Source organism: Lathamus discolor, unplaced genomic scaffold, assembly GCF_037157495.1.
Source record: "Lathamus discolor isolate bLatDis1 unplaced genomic scaffold, bLatDis1.hap1 Scaffold_82, whole genome shotgun sequence".
In the NCBI taxonomy this organism is placed as follows: domain Eukaryota; kingdom Metazoa; phylum Chordata; class Aves; order Psittaciformes; family Psittacidae; genus Lathamus; species Lathamus discolor.
The window spans coordinates 142,703-157,694 of record NW_027069392.1 but is presented as its reverse complement, the minus strand read 5'-3'; positions in this window follow the sequence as shown (position 1 = coordinate 157,694).

Here is a 14,992-nt window from a genome sequence, read left to right as displayed (position 1 = left end):
CCAGCGTCTCGGTGGAGAGCCCAGCGTCTCGGTGGAGAGCCCAGCGTCTCGGTGGAGAGCCCAGCGTCTCGGTGGAGAGCCCGTCTTTTACTGCTGAACTTTGTTTGTCGGTGGGGAGCCCGGCGTCTCGGTGGAGGGCCGTCTTTTACTGCTGAACTTTGTTTTTCGGTGGAGAGCCCAGCGTCTCGGTGGAGAGCCCAGCGTCTCGGTGGAGAGCCCGTCTTTTACTGCTGAAATTTGTTTTTCGGTGGAGAGCCCAGCGTCTCGGTGGAGAGCCCGTCTTTTACTGCTGAACTTTCTTTTTCAGTGGAGAGCCCAGCGTCTCGGTGGAGAGCCCGTCTTTTACTGCTGAACTTTGTTTTTCAGTGGAGAGCCCAGCGTCTTGGTGGAGAGCCCGTCTTTTACTGCTGAACTTTGTTTTTCGGTGGTGAGCCCAGCGTCTCGGTGGAGAGCCCAGCGTTTCGGTGGAGAGCCCGTCTTTTACTGCTGAACTTTGTTTTTCAGTGGAGAGCCAAGCGTCTCGGCGGAGTGCCCGTCTTTTACTGCAGAACTTTGCTTTTCGGTGGAGAGCCCGGCGTCTCGGTGGAGAGCCCAGCGTCTCAGTGGAGAGCCCGTCTTTTACTGCTGAACTTTGCTTTTCGGTGGAGAGCCCAGCGTCTCGGTGGAGTGCCCAGCGTCTCGGTGGAGAGCCTGTCTTTTACTGCTGAACTTTGTTTTTCGGTGGAGAGCCCAGCATCTCGGTGGAGAGACCAGCGTTTCGGTGGAGAGCCCAGCATCTCGGTGGAGAGCCCAGCGTTTCGATGGAGAGCCCGTCTTTTACTGCTGAACTTTGTTTTTCAGTGGAGAGCCCAGGGTCTCGGTGGAGAGCCCGTCTTTTACTGCTGAACTTTGTTTTTCGGTGGAGAGACCAGCGTCTCGGTGGAGAGTCCGTCTTTTACTGCTGAAGTTTGTTTTTCGGTGGAGAGCTGAGCGTCTCGGTGGAGAGCCCAGCGTTTTGGTGGAGAGACTATCTTTTACTGGTGAACTTTGCTTTTCGGTGGAGAGCCCAACGTCTCGGTGTAGAGCCCAGCGTCTCGGTGGAGAGCCTGTCTTTTACTGCTGAACTTTGTTTTTCTGTGGAGAGCCCAGCATCTCGGTGGAGAGCCCAGCGTTTCGGTGGAGAGCCCGTCTTTTACTGCTGAACTTTGTTTTTCAGTGGAGAGCCCAGCGTTTCGGTGGAGAGCCCGTCTTTTACTGCTGAACTTTGTTTTTCAGTGGAGAGCCCAGCGTCTCGGCGGAGAGCCCGTCTTTTACTGCTGAACTTTGTTTTTCGGTGAAGAGACAAGCGTCTCGGTGGAGAGCCCAGCGTCTTGGTGGAGAGCCCGTCTTTTACTGCTGAACTTTGTTTTTCGGTGGAGAGCCCCGCGTCTCGGTGGAGAGCCCAGCGTCTTGGTGGAGAGCCCGTCTTTTACTTCTGAACTTTGTTTTTCGGTGGAGAGCCCAGCGTCTCGGTGGAGAGCCCAGCGTTTCGGTGGAGAGCCCGTCTTTTACTGCTGAACGTTGTTTTTCAGTGGAGAGCCCAGTGTCTCGGCGGAGAGCCCGTCTTTTACTGCTGAACTTTGTTTTTCGGTGAAGAGCCCGGCGTCTCGGTGGAGAGCCCAGCGTCTCAGTGGAGAGCCCGTCTTTTACTGCTGAACTTTGCTTTTCGGTGGAGAGCCCAGCGTCTCAGTGTAGAGCCCAGCGTCTCGGTGGAGAGCCTGTCTTTTACTGCTGAACCTTGTTTTTCGGTGGAAAGCCCAGCATCTCGGTGGAGAGCCCAGCGTTTCGATGGAGAGCCCGTCTTTTACTGCTGAACTTTGTTTTTCAGTGGAGAGCCCAGCGTTTCGGTGGAGAGCCCGTCTTTTACTGCTGAACTTTGTTTTTCACTGGAGAGCCCAGCGTCTCGGCGGAGAGCCCGTCTTTTACTGCTGAACTTTGTTTTTCGGTGGAGAGCCCGGCGTCTCGGTGGAGAGCCCAGCGTCTCAGTGGAGAGCCCAGCGTCTCGGTGGAGAGCCTGTCTTTTACTGCTGAACTTTGTTTTTCGGTGGAGAGCCCAGCATCTCGGTGGAGAGCCCAGCGTTTCGGTGGAGAGCCCGTCTTTTACTGCTGAACTTTGTTTTTCGGTGGAGAGCCCAACGTCTCGGCGGAGAGCCCGTCTTTTACTGCTGAAGTTTGTTTTTCGGTGGAGAGCTGAGCGTCTCGGTGGAGAGCCCAGCGTCTCGGTAGAGAGCCCGTCTTTTAATGCTGATCTTTGTTTTTCGGTGGAGAGCCCTGCGTCTAGGTGGAGAGCCCAGCGTCTCAGTGGAGAGCCCGTCTTTTACTGCTGAACTTTGTTTTTCGGTGGAGAGCCCAGCGTCTCAGTGGAGAGCCCAGCATTTCAGTGGAGAGCCCGTCTTTTACTGCTGAACTTTGTTTTTCGGTGGAGAGCCCAGCGTCTCGGTGGAGAGCCCGTCTTTTACTGCTGAACTTTGTTTTTCGGTGGAGAGCCCCGCGTCTCGGTGGAGAGCCCAGCGTCTTGGTGGAGAGCCCGTCTTTTACTGCTGAACTTTGTTTTTCGGTGGTGAGCCCAGTGTCTTGGTGGAGAGCCCAGCGTTTCGGTGGAGAGCCTGTGTTTTACTGCTGAACATTGTTTTTCGGTGGAGAGCCCAGCATCTCGGTGGAGAGCCCAGCGTTTCGGTGGAGAGCCCGTCTTTTACTGCTGAACTTTGTTTTTCAGTGGAGAGCCCAGCGTCTTGGTGGAGAGCAAAGCGTCTCAGTGGAGAGCCCGTCTTTTACTGCGGAACTTTGTTTTTCGGTGGAGAGCATAGCGTCTCGGTGGAGAGCCCGTCTTTAACTGCTGAACTTTGTTTTTCGGTGGAGAGACAAGCGTCTCAGTGGAGAGCCCAGCGTCTTGGTGGAGAGCCCGTCTTTTACTGCTGAACTTTGTTTTTCGGTGGAGAGCCCCGCGTCTCGGTGGAGAGCCCAGCGTCTTGGTGGAGAGCCCGTCTTTTACTGCTGAACTTTGTTTTTCGGTGGTGTGCCCAGCGTCTCGGTGGAGAGCCCAGCGTTTCGGTGGAGAGCCCGTTTTTTACTGCTGAACTTTGTTTTTCAGTGGAGAGCCCAGCGTCTCGGCGGAGAGCCCGTCTTTTACTGCTGAACTTTGTTTTTCGGTGGAGAGCCCGGCGTCTCGGTGGAGAGCCCAGCGTCTCAGTGGAGAGCCCAGCGTCTCGGTGGAGAGCCTGTCTTTTACTGCTGAACTTTGTTTTTCTGTGGAGAGCCCAGCATCTCGGTGGAGAGCCCAGCGTTTCGGTGGAGAGCCCGTCTTTTACTGCTGAAGTTTGTTTTTCGGTGGAGAGCTGAGCGTCTCGGTGGCGAGCCCAGCGTTTTGGTGGAGAGACCGTCTTTTACTGGTGAACTTTGTTTTTCGGTGGAGAGCCCTGCGTCTAGGTGGAGAGCCCAGCGTCTCAGTGGAGAGCCCGTCTTTTACTGCTGAACTTTGTTTTTCGGTGGAGAGCCCAGCGTCTCGGTGGAGAGCCCGTCTTTTACTGCTGAACTTTGTTTTTCGGTGGAGAGCCCAGCGTCTCAGTGGAGAGCCCAGCGTTTCGGTGGAGAGCCCGTCTTTTACTGCTGAACTTTGTTTTTCAGTGGAGAGCCCAGCGTCTTGGTGGAGAGCCCGTCATTTACTGCTGAACTTTGTTTTTCGGTGGTGAGCCCAGCGTCTCAGTGGAGAGCCCAGCGTTTCGGTGGAGAGCCCGTCTTTTACTGCTGAACTTTGTTTTTCAGTGGAGAGCACAGCGTCTCGGCGGAGAGCCCGTCTTTTACTGCTGAACTTTGTTTTTCGGTGGAGAGCCCGGCGTCTCGGTGGAGAGCCCAGCGTCTCGGTTTAGAGCCCGTCTTTTACTGCTGAACTTTGCTTTTCGGTGGAGAGCCCAGCGTCTCGGTGGAGAGCCTGTCTTTTACTGCTGAACTTTGTTTTTCGGTGGAGAGCCCAGCATCTCGGTGGAGAGCCCAGCGTTTCGGTGGAGAGCCCGTCTTTTACTGCTGAACTTTGTTTTTCAGTGGAGAGCCCAGCGTCTCGGCGGAGAGCCCAGTGTCTCAGTGGAGAGCCCGTCTTTTACTGCTGAACTTTGTTTTTCGGTGGAGAGACCAGCGTCTCGGTGGAGAGCCCGTCTTTTACTGCTGAACTTTGTTTTTCGATGGAGAGCCCAGCGTCTCGGTGGAGAGCCCAGCGTCTCGGTGGAGAGCCCAGCGTCTCGGTGGAGAGCCCGTCTTTTACTGCTGAACTTTGTTTGTCGGTGGGGAGCCCGGCGTCTCGGTGGAGGGCCGTCTTTTACTGCTGAACTTTGTTTTTCGGTGGAGAGCCCAGCGTCTCGGTGGAGAGCCCAGCGTCTCGGTGGAGAGCCCGTCTTTTACTGCTGAAATTTGTTTTTCGGTGGAGAGCCCAGCGTCTCGGTGGAGAGCCCGTCTTTTACTGCTGAACTTTGTTTTTCGGTGGAGAGCCCAGCGTCTCGGTGGAGAGCCTGTGTTTTACTGCTGAACTATGTTTTTCGGTGGAGAGCCCAGCATCTCGGTGGAGAGCCCAGCGTTTCGGTGGAGAGCCCGTCTTTTACTGCTGAACTTTTGTTTTTCGGTGGAGAGCCCAGCGTCTCGGTGGAGAGCCCGTCTTTTGCTGCTGAACTTTTGTTTTTCGGTGGTGAGCCCAGCGTCTCAGTGGAGAGCCCGTCTTTTACTGCTGAAATTTTGTTTTTCGGTGGAGAGCCCAGCGTCTCGGTGGAGAGCCCGTCTTTTACTTCTGAACTTTGTTTTTCGGTGGAGAGACCAGCGTCTCAGTGGAGAGCCCAGCGTCTCGGTGGAGAGCCCGTCTTTAACTGCTGAACTTTGTTTTTTGGTGGAGAGCCAAGCGTCTCAGTGGAGAGCCCAGCGTCTTGGTGGAGAGCCCGTCTTTTACTGCTGAACTTTGTTTTTCGGTGGTGAGCCCAGCGTCTCGGTGGAGAGCCCAGCGTTTCGGTGGAGAGCCCGTCTTTTACTGCTGAACTTTGTTTTTCGGTGGAGAGCCCAGCGTCTAGGTGGAGAGCCCAGCGTCTCAGTGGAGAGCCCATCTTTTATTGCTGAACTTTGTTTTTCGGTGGAGAGACCAGCGTCTCGGTGGAGAGCCCGTCTTTTACTTCTGAACTTTGTTTTTCGGTGGAGAGCCCAGCGTCTCAGTGGAGAGCCCAGCGTCTCGGTGGAGAGCCCGTCTTTAACTGCTGAACTTTGTTTTTTGGAGGAGAGCCAAGCGTCTCAGTGGAGAGCCCAGCGTCTTGGTGGAGAGCCCGTCTTTTACTGCTGAAATTTGTTTTTCGGTGGTGAGCCCAGCGTCTCGGTGGAGAGCCCAGCGTTTCGGTGGAGAGCCCGTCTTTTACTGCTGAACTTTGTTTTTCGGTGGAGAGCCCAGCGTCTAGGTGGAGAGCCCAGCGTCTCAGTGGAGAGCCCATCTTTTATTGCTGAACTTTGTTTTTCGGTGGAGAACCCAGAGTCTCGGTGGAGAGCCCGTCTTTTACTTCTGAACTTTGTTTTTCGGTGGAGAGCCCAGCGTCTCAGTGGAGAGCCCAGCGTCTCGGTGGAGAGCCCGTCTTTTACTGCTGAACTTTGTTTTTCGGTGGTGAGCCCAGCGTCTCGGTGGAGAGCCCAGCATTTCAGTGGAGAGCCCGTCTTTTACTGCTGAACTTTGTTTTTCGGTGGAGAGACCAGCGTCTCGGTGGAGAGCCCGTCTTTTACTGCTGAATTTTGTTTTTCGGTGGAGAGCCCAGCGTCTCGGTGGAGAGCCCAGCGTCTCGGTGGAGAGCCCAGCGTCTCGGTGGAGAGCCCAGCGTCTCGGTGGAGAGCCCGTCTTTTACTGCTGAACTTTGTTTGTCGGTGGGGAGCCCGGCGTCTCGGTGGAGGGCCGTCTTTTACTGCTGAACTTTGTTTTTCGGTGGAGAGCCCAGCGTCTCGGTGGAGAGCCCAGCGTCTCGGTGGAGAGCCCGTCTTTTACTGCTGAAATTTGTTTTTCGGTGGAGAGCCCAGCGTCTCGGTGGAGAGCCCGTCTTTTACTGCTGAACTTTCTTTTTCAGTGGAGAGCCCAGCGTCTCGGTGGAGAGCCCGTCTTTTACTGCTGAACTTTGTTTTTCAGTGGAGAGCCCAGCGTCTTGGTGGAGAGCCCGTCTTTTACTGCTGAACTTTGTTTTTCGGTGGTGAGCCCAGCGTCTCGGTGGAGAGCCCAGCGTTTCGGTGGAGAGCCCGTCTTTTACTGCTGAACTTTGTTTTTCAGTGGAGAGCCAAGCGTCTCGGCGGAGTGCCCGTCTTTTACTGCTGAACTTTGCTTTTCGGTGGAGAGCCCGGCGTCTCGGTGGAGAGCCCAGCGTCTCAGTGGAGAGCCCGTCTTTTACTGCTGAACTTTGCTTTTCGGTGGAGAGCCCAGCGTCTCGGTGGAGTGCCCAGCGTCTCGGTGGAGAGCCTGTCTTTTACTGCTGAACTTTGTTTTTCGGTGGAGAGCCCAGCATCTCGGTGGAGAGACCAGCGTTTCGGTGGAGAGCCCAGCATCTCGGTGGAGAGCCCAGCGTTTCGGTGGAGAGCCCGTCTTTTACTGCTGAACTTTGTTTTTCAGTGGAGAGCCCAGGGTCTCGGTGGAGAGCCCGTCTTTTACTGCTGAACTTTGTTTTTCGGTGGAGAGACCAGCGTCTCGGTGGAGAGTCCGTCTTTTACTGCTGAAGTTTGTTTTTCGGTGGAGAGCTGAGCGTCTCGGTGGAGAGCCCAGCGTTTTGGTGGAGAGACTATCTTTTACTGGTGAACTTTGTTTTTCGGTGGAGAGCCCAGCGTATCGGTGGAGAGCCCAGCGTCTCGGTGGAGAGCCCAGAGTCTCGGTGGAGAGCCCAGAGTCTTGGTGGAGAGCCCGTCTTTTACTGCTGAAATTTGTTTTTCGGTGGAGAGCCCAGCGTCTCGGTGAATAGCTTGACTTTTACTGCTGAACTTTGTTTTTCAGTGGAGAGCCCAGCGTCTCGTGGAGAGCCCAGCGTCTCGGTGGAGAGCCCATCTTTTACTGCTGAACTTTGTTTTCTGGTGGAGAGCCCAGTGTCTCGGTGGAGAGCCCAGCGTCTCGGTAGAGAGCCCGTCTTTTAATGCTGATCTTTGTTTTTCGGGGGAGAGACCAGCGTCTCGGTGTCGAGCCCGTCTTTTACTTCTGAACTTTGTTTTTCGTTGTAGAGACCAGCGTCTCGGTGGAGAGCCTGGCGTCTCGGTGGAGAGCCCGTCTTTTACTGCTGAACTTTGTTTTTCGGTGGTGAGCCCAGCGTCCCGGTGGAGAGCCTGTCTTTTACCGCTGAACTTTGTTTTTCGGTGGTGAGCCCAGCGTCTCGGTGGAGAGCCCAGCGTTTCGGTGGAGAGCCCGTCTTTTACTACTGAACTTTGTTTTTCAGTGGAGAGCCCAGGGTCTCGGTGGAGAGCCCGTCTTTTAGTGCTGAACTTTGTTTTTCGGTGGAGAGCTGAGCGTCTCGGTGGAGAGCCCAGCGTTTTGGTGGAGAGACCGTCTTTTACTGGTGAACTTTGTTTTTCGGTGGAGAGCCCAGCGTATCGGTGGAGAGCCCAGTGTCTCAGTGGAGAGCCCAGAGTATCGGTGGAGAGCCCAGCGTCTCGGTGGAGAGCCCGTATTTTACTGCTGAACTTTGTTTTTCGGTGGAGAGCCCAGCGTCACGGTGGAGAGCCCAGCGTCTCAGTGGAGAGCCCGTCTTTTACTGCTGAACTTTTGTTTTCTGGTGGAGAGCCCAGCGTCTCGGTGGAGAGCCCGTCTTTTACTTCTGAACTTTGTTTTTCGGTGGAGAGCCCAGCGTCTCACTGGAGAGCCCAGCGTCTCGGTGGAGAGCCCGTCTTTTACTTCTGAACTTTGTTTTTCGGTGGAGAGCCAAGCGTCTCAGTGGAGAGCCCAGCGTCTTGGTGGAGAGCCCGTCTTTTACTGCTGAACTTTGTTTTTCGGTGGTGAGCCCAGCGTCTCGGTGGAGAGACCAGCGTTTCGGTGGAGAGCCCGTCTTTTAATGCTGAACTTTGTTTTTCAGTGGAGAGCCCAGCGTCTCGGCGGAGAGCCCAGTGTCTCAGTGGAGAGCCCAGAGTCTCGGTGGAGAGCCCAGCGTCTCGGTGGAGGGCCCGTCTTTTACTGCTGAACTTTGTTTTTCGGTGGAGAGCCCAGCGTCTAGGTGGAGAGCCCAGCGTCTCAGTGGAGAGCCCATCTTTTACTGCTGAACTTTGTTTTTCGGTGGAGAGCCCAGCGTCTCGGTGGAGAGCCCGTCTTTTACTTCTGAACTTTGTTTTTCGGTGGAGAGCCCAGCGTCTCAGTGGAGAGCCCAGCGTCTCGGTGGAGAGCCCGTCTTTTACTGCTGAACTTTGTTTTTCGGTGGTGAGCCCAGCGTCTCGGTGGAGAGCCCAGCATTTCAGTGGAGAGCCCGTCTTTTACTGCTGAACTTTGTTTTTCGGTGGAGAGCCCAGCGTCTCGGTGGAGTGCCCGTCTTTTACTGCTGAACTTTGTTTGTCGGTGGGCAGCCCGGCGTCTCGGTGGAGGGCCGTCTTTTACTGCTGAACTTTGTTTTTCGGTGGAGAGCCCAGCGTCTCGGTGGAGAGCCCAGCGTCTCGGTGGAGAGCCCGTCTTTTACTGCTGAAATTTGTTTTTCGGTGGAGAGCCCAGCGTCTCGGTGGAGAGCCCGTCTTTTACTGCTGAACTTTGTTTTTCGGTGGAGAGCCCAGCGTCTCCGTGGTGAGCCCAGGGTCTCGGTGGAGAGCCCGTCTTTAACTGCTGAACTTTGTTTTTCGGTGGAGAGCCCAGCGTCTCGGTGGAGAGCCCAGCATTTCAGTGGAGAGCCCGTCTTTTACTGCTGAAATTTGTTTTTCGGTGGAGAGACCAGCGTCTCGGTGGAGAGCCCGTCTTTTACTGCTGAACTTTGTTTTTCGGTGGTGAGCCCAGCGTCTCGGTGGAGAGCCCAGCGTTTCGGTGGAGAGCCCGTCTTTTACTGCTGAACTTTGTTTTTCAGTAGAGAGCCCAGCGTCTCGGTGGAGAGCCCGTCTTTTACTGCTGAACCTTGTTTTTCGGTGGAGAGCCCGGCGTCTCGGTGGAGAGCCCAGCGTCTCAGTGGAGAGCCCGTCTTTTACTGCTGAACTTTGCTTTTCGGTGGAGAGCCCAGCGTCTCGGTGGAGAGCCCAGCGTCTCGGCGGAGAGCCCAGTGTGTCAGTGGAGAGCCCAGCGTCTCGGTGGAGAGAACAGCGTCTCGGTGGAGAGCCCGTCTTTTACTGCTGAAATTTGTTTTTTGGTGGAGAGCCCAGAGTCTCGGTGGTGAGCCCAGGGTCTCGGTGGTGAGCCCGTCTTTTAGTGCAGAACTTTGTTTTTCGGTGGAGAGCCCAGCGTCTCGGTGGAGAGCCCAGCGTCTCGGTGGAGAGCCAGTCTTTTACTGCTAAACTTTGTTTTTCGGTGGAGAGCCCAGCGTCTCGGTGGAGAGGCCAGCGTCTCAATGGAGAGCCCGTATTTTACTGCTGAACTTTGTTTTTTGGTGGAGAGCCCAGCATCTCGGTGGAGAGCCCAGCGTTTCGGTGGAGAGCCCGTCTTTTACTGCTGAACTTTGTTTTTCGGTGGAGAGCCCAGCGTCTCGGCGGAGAGCCCGTCTTTTACTGCTGAACTTTGTTTTTCGGTGGAGAGCCCGGCGTCTCGGTGGAGAGCCCAGCGTCTCAGTGGAGAGCCCAGCGTCTCGGTGGAGAGCCTGTCTTTTACTGCTGAAGTTTGTTTTTCGGTGGAGAGCTGAGCGTCTCGGTGGAGAGCCCAGCGTTTTGGTGGAGAGACCATCTTTTACTGGTGAACTTTGTTTTTCGGTGGAGAGTCCAGCGTATCGGTGGTGAGCCCAGCGTCTCGGCGGAGAGCCCAGTGTGTCAGTGGAGAGCCCAGCGTCTCGGTGGAGAGCCCAGCGTCTCGGTGGAGAGCCCGTCTTTTACTGCTGAAATTTGTTTTTTGGTGGAGAGCCCAGCGTCTCGGTGGTGAGCCCAGGGTCTCGGTGGTGAGCCCGTCTTTTAGTGCAGAACTTTGTTTTTCGGTGGAGAGCCCAGCGTCTCGGTGGAGAGCCCAGCGTCTCGGTGGAGAGCCAGTCTTTTACTTCTGAACTTTGTTTTTCGGTGGAGAGCCCAGCGTCTCGGTGGAGAGGCCAGCGTCTCAATGGAGAGCCCGTATTTTACTGCTGAACTTTGTTTTTCGGTGGAGAACCCAGCGTCTCGGTGGAGAGCCCAGCGTCTCATTGGAGAGCCCGTCTTTTACTGGTGAACTTTGTTTTTCGGTGGAGAGCCCAGCGTATCGGTGGAGAGCCCAGTGTCTCAGTGGAGAGCCCAGAGTCTCGGTGGAGAGCCCAGCGTCTCGGTGGAGAGCCCGTCTTTAACTGCTGAACTTTGTTTTTCGGTGGAGAGCCCAGCGTCACGGTGGAGAGCCCAGCGTCTCAGTGGAGAGCCCGTCTTTTACTGCTGAACTTTTGTTTTTCGGTGGAGAGCCCAGCGTCTCGGTGGAGAGCCCGTCTTTTACTTCTGAACTTTGTTTTTCGGTGGAGAGCCCAGCGTGTCAGTGGAGAGCCCAGCGTCTCGGTGGAGAGCCCGTCTTTAACTGCTGAACTTTGTTTTTCGGTGGAGATCCAAGCGTCTCAGTGGAGAGCCCAGCGTCTTGGTGGAGAGCCCGTCTTTTACTGCTGAACTTTGTTTTTCGGTGGTGAGCCCAGCGTCTCGGTGGAGAGCCCAGCGTTTCGGTGGAGAGCCCGTCTTTTACTGCTGAAATTTGTTTTTCAGTAGAGAGCCCAGCGTCTCGGCAGAGAGCCCAGTGTCTCAGTGGAGAGCCCAGAGTCTCGGTGGAGAGCCCAGCGTCTCGGTGGAGAGCCCGTCTTTTACAGCTGAACTTTGTTTTTCGGTGGAGAGCCCAGCGTCTCAGTGGAGAGCCCATCTTTTACTGCTGAACTTTGTTTTTCGGTGGAGAGCCCAGCGTCTCGGTGGAGAGCCCGTCTTTTACTTCTGAACTTTGTTTTTCGGTGGAGAGCCCAGCGTCTCAGTGGAGAGCCCAGCGTCTTGGTGGAGAGCCCGTCTTTTACTGCTGAACTTTGTTTTTCGGTGGTGAGCCCAGCGTCTCGGTGGAGAGCACAGCATTTCAGTGGAGAGCCCATCTTTTACTGCTGAACTTTGTTTTTCGGTGGAGAGACCAGCGTCTCAGTGGAGAGCCCGTCTTTTACTGCTGAACTTTGTTTTTCGATGGAGATCCCAGCGTCTCGGTGGAGAGCCCAGCGTCTCGGTGGAGAGCCCAGCGTCTCGGTGGAGAGCCCAGCGTCTCGGTGGAGAGCCCGTCTTTTACTGCTGAACTTTGTTTGTCGGTGGGGAGCCCGGCGTCTCGGTGGAGGGCCGTCTTTTACTGCTGAACTTTGTTTTTCGGTGGAGAGCCCAGCGTCTCGGTGGAGAGCCCAACGTCTCGGTGGAGAGCCCGTCTTTTACTGCTGAAATTTGTTTTTCGGTGGAGAGCCCAGCGTCTCGGTGGAGAGCCCGTCTTTTACTGCTGAACTTTGTTTTTCGGTGGAGAGCCCAGCGTCTCCGTGGTGAGCCCAGGGACTCGGTGGAGAGCCCGTCTTTAACTGCAGAACTTTGTTTTTCGGTGGAGAGCCCAGCGTCTCGGTGGAGAGCCCAGCGTCTCGGTGGAGAGCCCGTATTTTACTGCTGAACTTTGTTTTTCGGTGGAGAACCCAGCGTCTCGGTGGAGAGCCCAGCGTCTCATTGGAGAGCCCGTCTTTTACTGGTGAACTTTGTTTTTCGGTGGAGAGCCCAGCGTATCGGTGGAGAGCCCAGTGTCTCAGTGGAGAGCCCAGAGTCTCGGTGGAGAGCCCAGCGTCTCGGTGGAGAGCCCGTCTTTAACTGCTGAACTTTGTTTTTCGGTGGAGAGCCCAGCGTCACGGTGGAGAGCCCAGCGTCTCAGTGGAGAGCCCGTCTTTTACTGCTGAACTTTTGTTTTTCGGTGGAGAGCCCAGCGTCTCGGTGGAGAGCCCGTCTTTTACTTCTGAACTTTGTTTTTCGGTGGAGAGCCCAGCGTGTCAGTGGAGAGCCCAGCGTCTCGGTGGAGAGCCCGTCTTTAACTGCTGAACTTTGTTTTTCGGTGGAGATCCAAGCGTCTCAGTGGAGAGCCCAGCGTCTTGGTGGAGAGCCCGTCTTTTACTGCTGAACTTTGTTTTTCGGTGGTGAGCCCAGCGTCTCGGTGGAGAGCCCAGCGTTTCGGTGGAGAGCCCGTCTTTTACTGCTGAAATTTGTTTTTCAGTAGAGAGCCCAGCGTCTCGGCGGAGAGCCCAGTGTCTCAGTGGAGAGCCCAGAGTCTCGGTGGAGAGCCCAGCGTCTCGGTGGAGAGCCCGTCTTTTACAGCTGAACTTTGTTTTTCGGTGGAGAGCCCAGCGTCTCAGTGGAGAGCCCATCTTTTACTGCTGAACTTTGTTTTTCGGTGGAGAGCCCAGCGTCTCGGTGGAGAGCCCGTCTTTTACTTCTGAACTTTGTTTTTCGGTGGAGAGCCCAGCGTCTCAGTGGAGAGCCCAGCGTCTTGGTGGAGAGCCCGTCTTTTACTGCTGAACTTTGTTTTTCGGTGGTGAGCCCAGCGTCTCGGTGGAGAGCACAGCATTTCAGTGGAGAGCCCATCTTTTACTGCTGAACTTTGTTTTTCGGTGGAGAGACCAGCGTCTCAGTGGAGAGCCCGTCTTTTACTGCTGAACTTTGTTTTTCGATGGAGATCCCAGCGTCTCGGTGGAGAGCCCAGCGTCTCGGTGGAGAGCCCAGCGTCTCGGTGGAGAGCCCAGCGTCTCGGTGGAGAGCCCGTCTTTTACTGCTGAACTTTGTTTGTCGGTGGGGAGCCCGGCGTCTCGGTGGAGGGCCGTCTTTTACTGCTGAACTTTGTTTTTCGGTGGAGAGCCCAGCGTCTCGGTGGAGAGCCCAACGTCTCGGTGGAGAGCCCGTCTTTTACTGCTGAAATTTGTTTTTCGGTGGAGAGCCCAGCGTCTCGGTGGAGAGCCCGTCTTTTACTGCTGAACTTTGTTTTTCGGTGGAGAGCCCAGCGTCTCCGTGGTGAGCCCAGGGACTCGGTGGAGAGCCCGTCTTTAACTGCAGAACTTTGTTTTTCGGTGGAGAGCCCAGCGTCTCGGTGGAGAGCCCAGCGTCTCGGTGGAGAGCCCGTATTTTACTGCTGAACTTTGTTTTTCGGTGGTGAGCCCAGCGTCTCGGTGGAGAGCCCAGCGTTTCGGTGGAGAGCCCGTCTTTTACTGCTGAACTTTGTTTTTCGGTGGAGAGCCCAGCGTCTCGGCGGAGAGCCCGTCTTTTACTGCTGAGCTTTGTTTTTCGGTGGAGAGCCCGGCGTCTCGGTGGAGAGCCCAGCTTCTCAGTGGAGAGCCCGTCTTTTACTGCTGAACTTTGCTTTTCGGTGGAGAGCCCAGCGTCTCGGTGGAGAGCCCAGCGTCTCGGTGGAGAGCCTGTCTTTTACTGCTGAACTTTGTTTTTCGGTGGAGAGCCCAGCATCTCGGTGGAGAGCCCAGCGTTTCGGTGGGGAGCCCGTCTTTTACTGCTGAACTTTGTTTTTCGGTGGAGAGCCCAGCGTCTCGGCGGAGAGCCCGTCTTTTACTGCTGAACTTTGTTTTTCGGTGGAGAGCCCGGCGTCTCGGTGGAGAGCCCAGCGTCTCAGTGGAGAGCCCAGCGTCTCGGTGGAGAGCCTGTCTTTTACTGCTGAAGTTTGTTTTTCGGTGGAGAGCTGAGCGTCTCGGTGGAGAGCCCTGCGTTCTGGTGGAGAGACCATCTTTTACTGGTGAACTTTGTTTTTCGGTGGAGAGCCCAGCGTATCGGTGGAGAGCCCAGCGTCTCGGCGGAGAGCCCAGTGTGTCAGTGGAGAGCCCAGCGTCTCGGTGGAGAGCCCAGCGTCTCGGTGGAGAGCCCGTGTTTTACTGCTGAAATTTGTTTTTTGGTGGAGAGCCCAGCGTCTCGGTGGTGAGCCCAGGGTCTCGGTGGAGAGCCCGTCTTTTAGTGCAGAACTTTGTTTTTCGGTGGAGAGCCCAGCGTCTCGGTGGAGAGCCCAGCGTCTCGGTGGAGAGCCCAGCGTCTCGGTGGAGAGCCCAGCGTCTCGGTGGAGAGCCCGTCTTTTACTGCTGAACTTTGTTTGTCGGTGGGGAGCCCGGCGTCTCGGTGGAGGGCCGTCTTTTACTGCTGAACTTTGTTTTTCGGTGGAGAGCCCAGCGTCTCGGTGGAGAGCCCAACGTCTCGGTGGAGAGCCCGTCTTTTACTGCTGAAATTTGTTTTTCGGTGGAGAGCCCAGCGTCTCGGTGGAGAGCCCGTCTTTTACTGCTGAACTTTGTTTTTCGGTGGAGAGCCCAGCGTCTCCGTGGTGAGCCCAGGGACTCGGTGGAGAGCCCGTCTTTAACTGCAGAACTTTGTTTTTCGGTGGAGAGCCCAGCGTCTCGGTGGAGAGCCCAGCGTCTCGGTGGAGAGCCCGTATTTTACTGCTGAACTTTGTTTTTCGGTGGTGAGCCCAGCGTCTCGGTGGAGAGCCCAGCGTTTCGGTGGAGAGCCCGCCTTTTACTGCTGAACTTTGTTTTTCGGTGGAGAGCCCAGCGTCTCGGCGGAGAGCCCGTCTTTTACTGCTGAGCTTTGTTTTTCGGTGGAGAGCCCGGCGTCTCGGTGGAGAGCCCAGCTTCTCAGTGGAGAGCCCGTCTTTTACTGCTGAACTTTGCTTTTCGGTGGAGAGCCCAGCGTCTCGGTGGAGAGCCCAGCGTCTCGGTGGAGAGCCTGTCTTTTACTGCTGAACTTTGTTTTTCGGTGGAGAGCCCAGCATCTCGGTGGAGAGCCCAGCGTTTCGGTGGGGAGCCCGTCTTTTACTGCTGAACTTTGTTTTTCGGTGGAGAGCCCAGTGTCTCGGCGGAGAGCCCGTCTTTTACTGCTGAACTTTGTTTTTCGGTGGAGAGCCCGGCGTCTC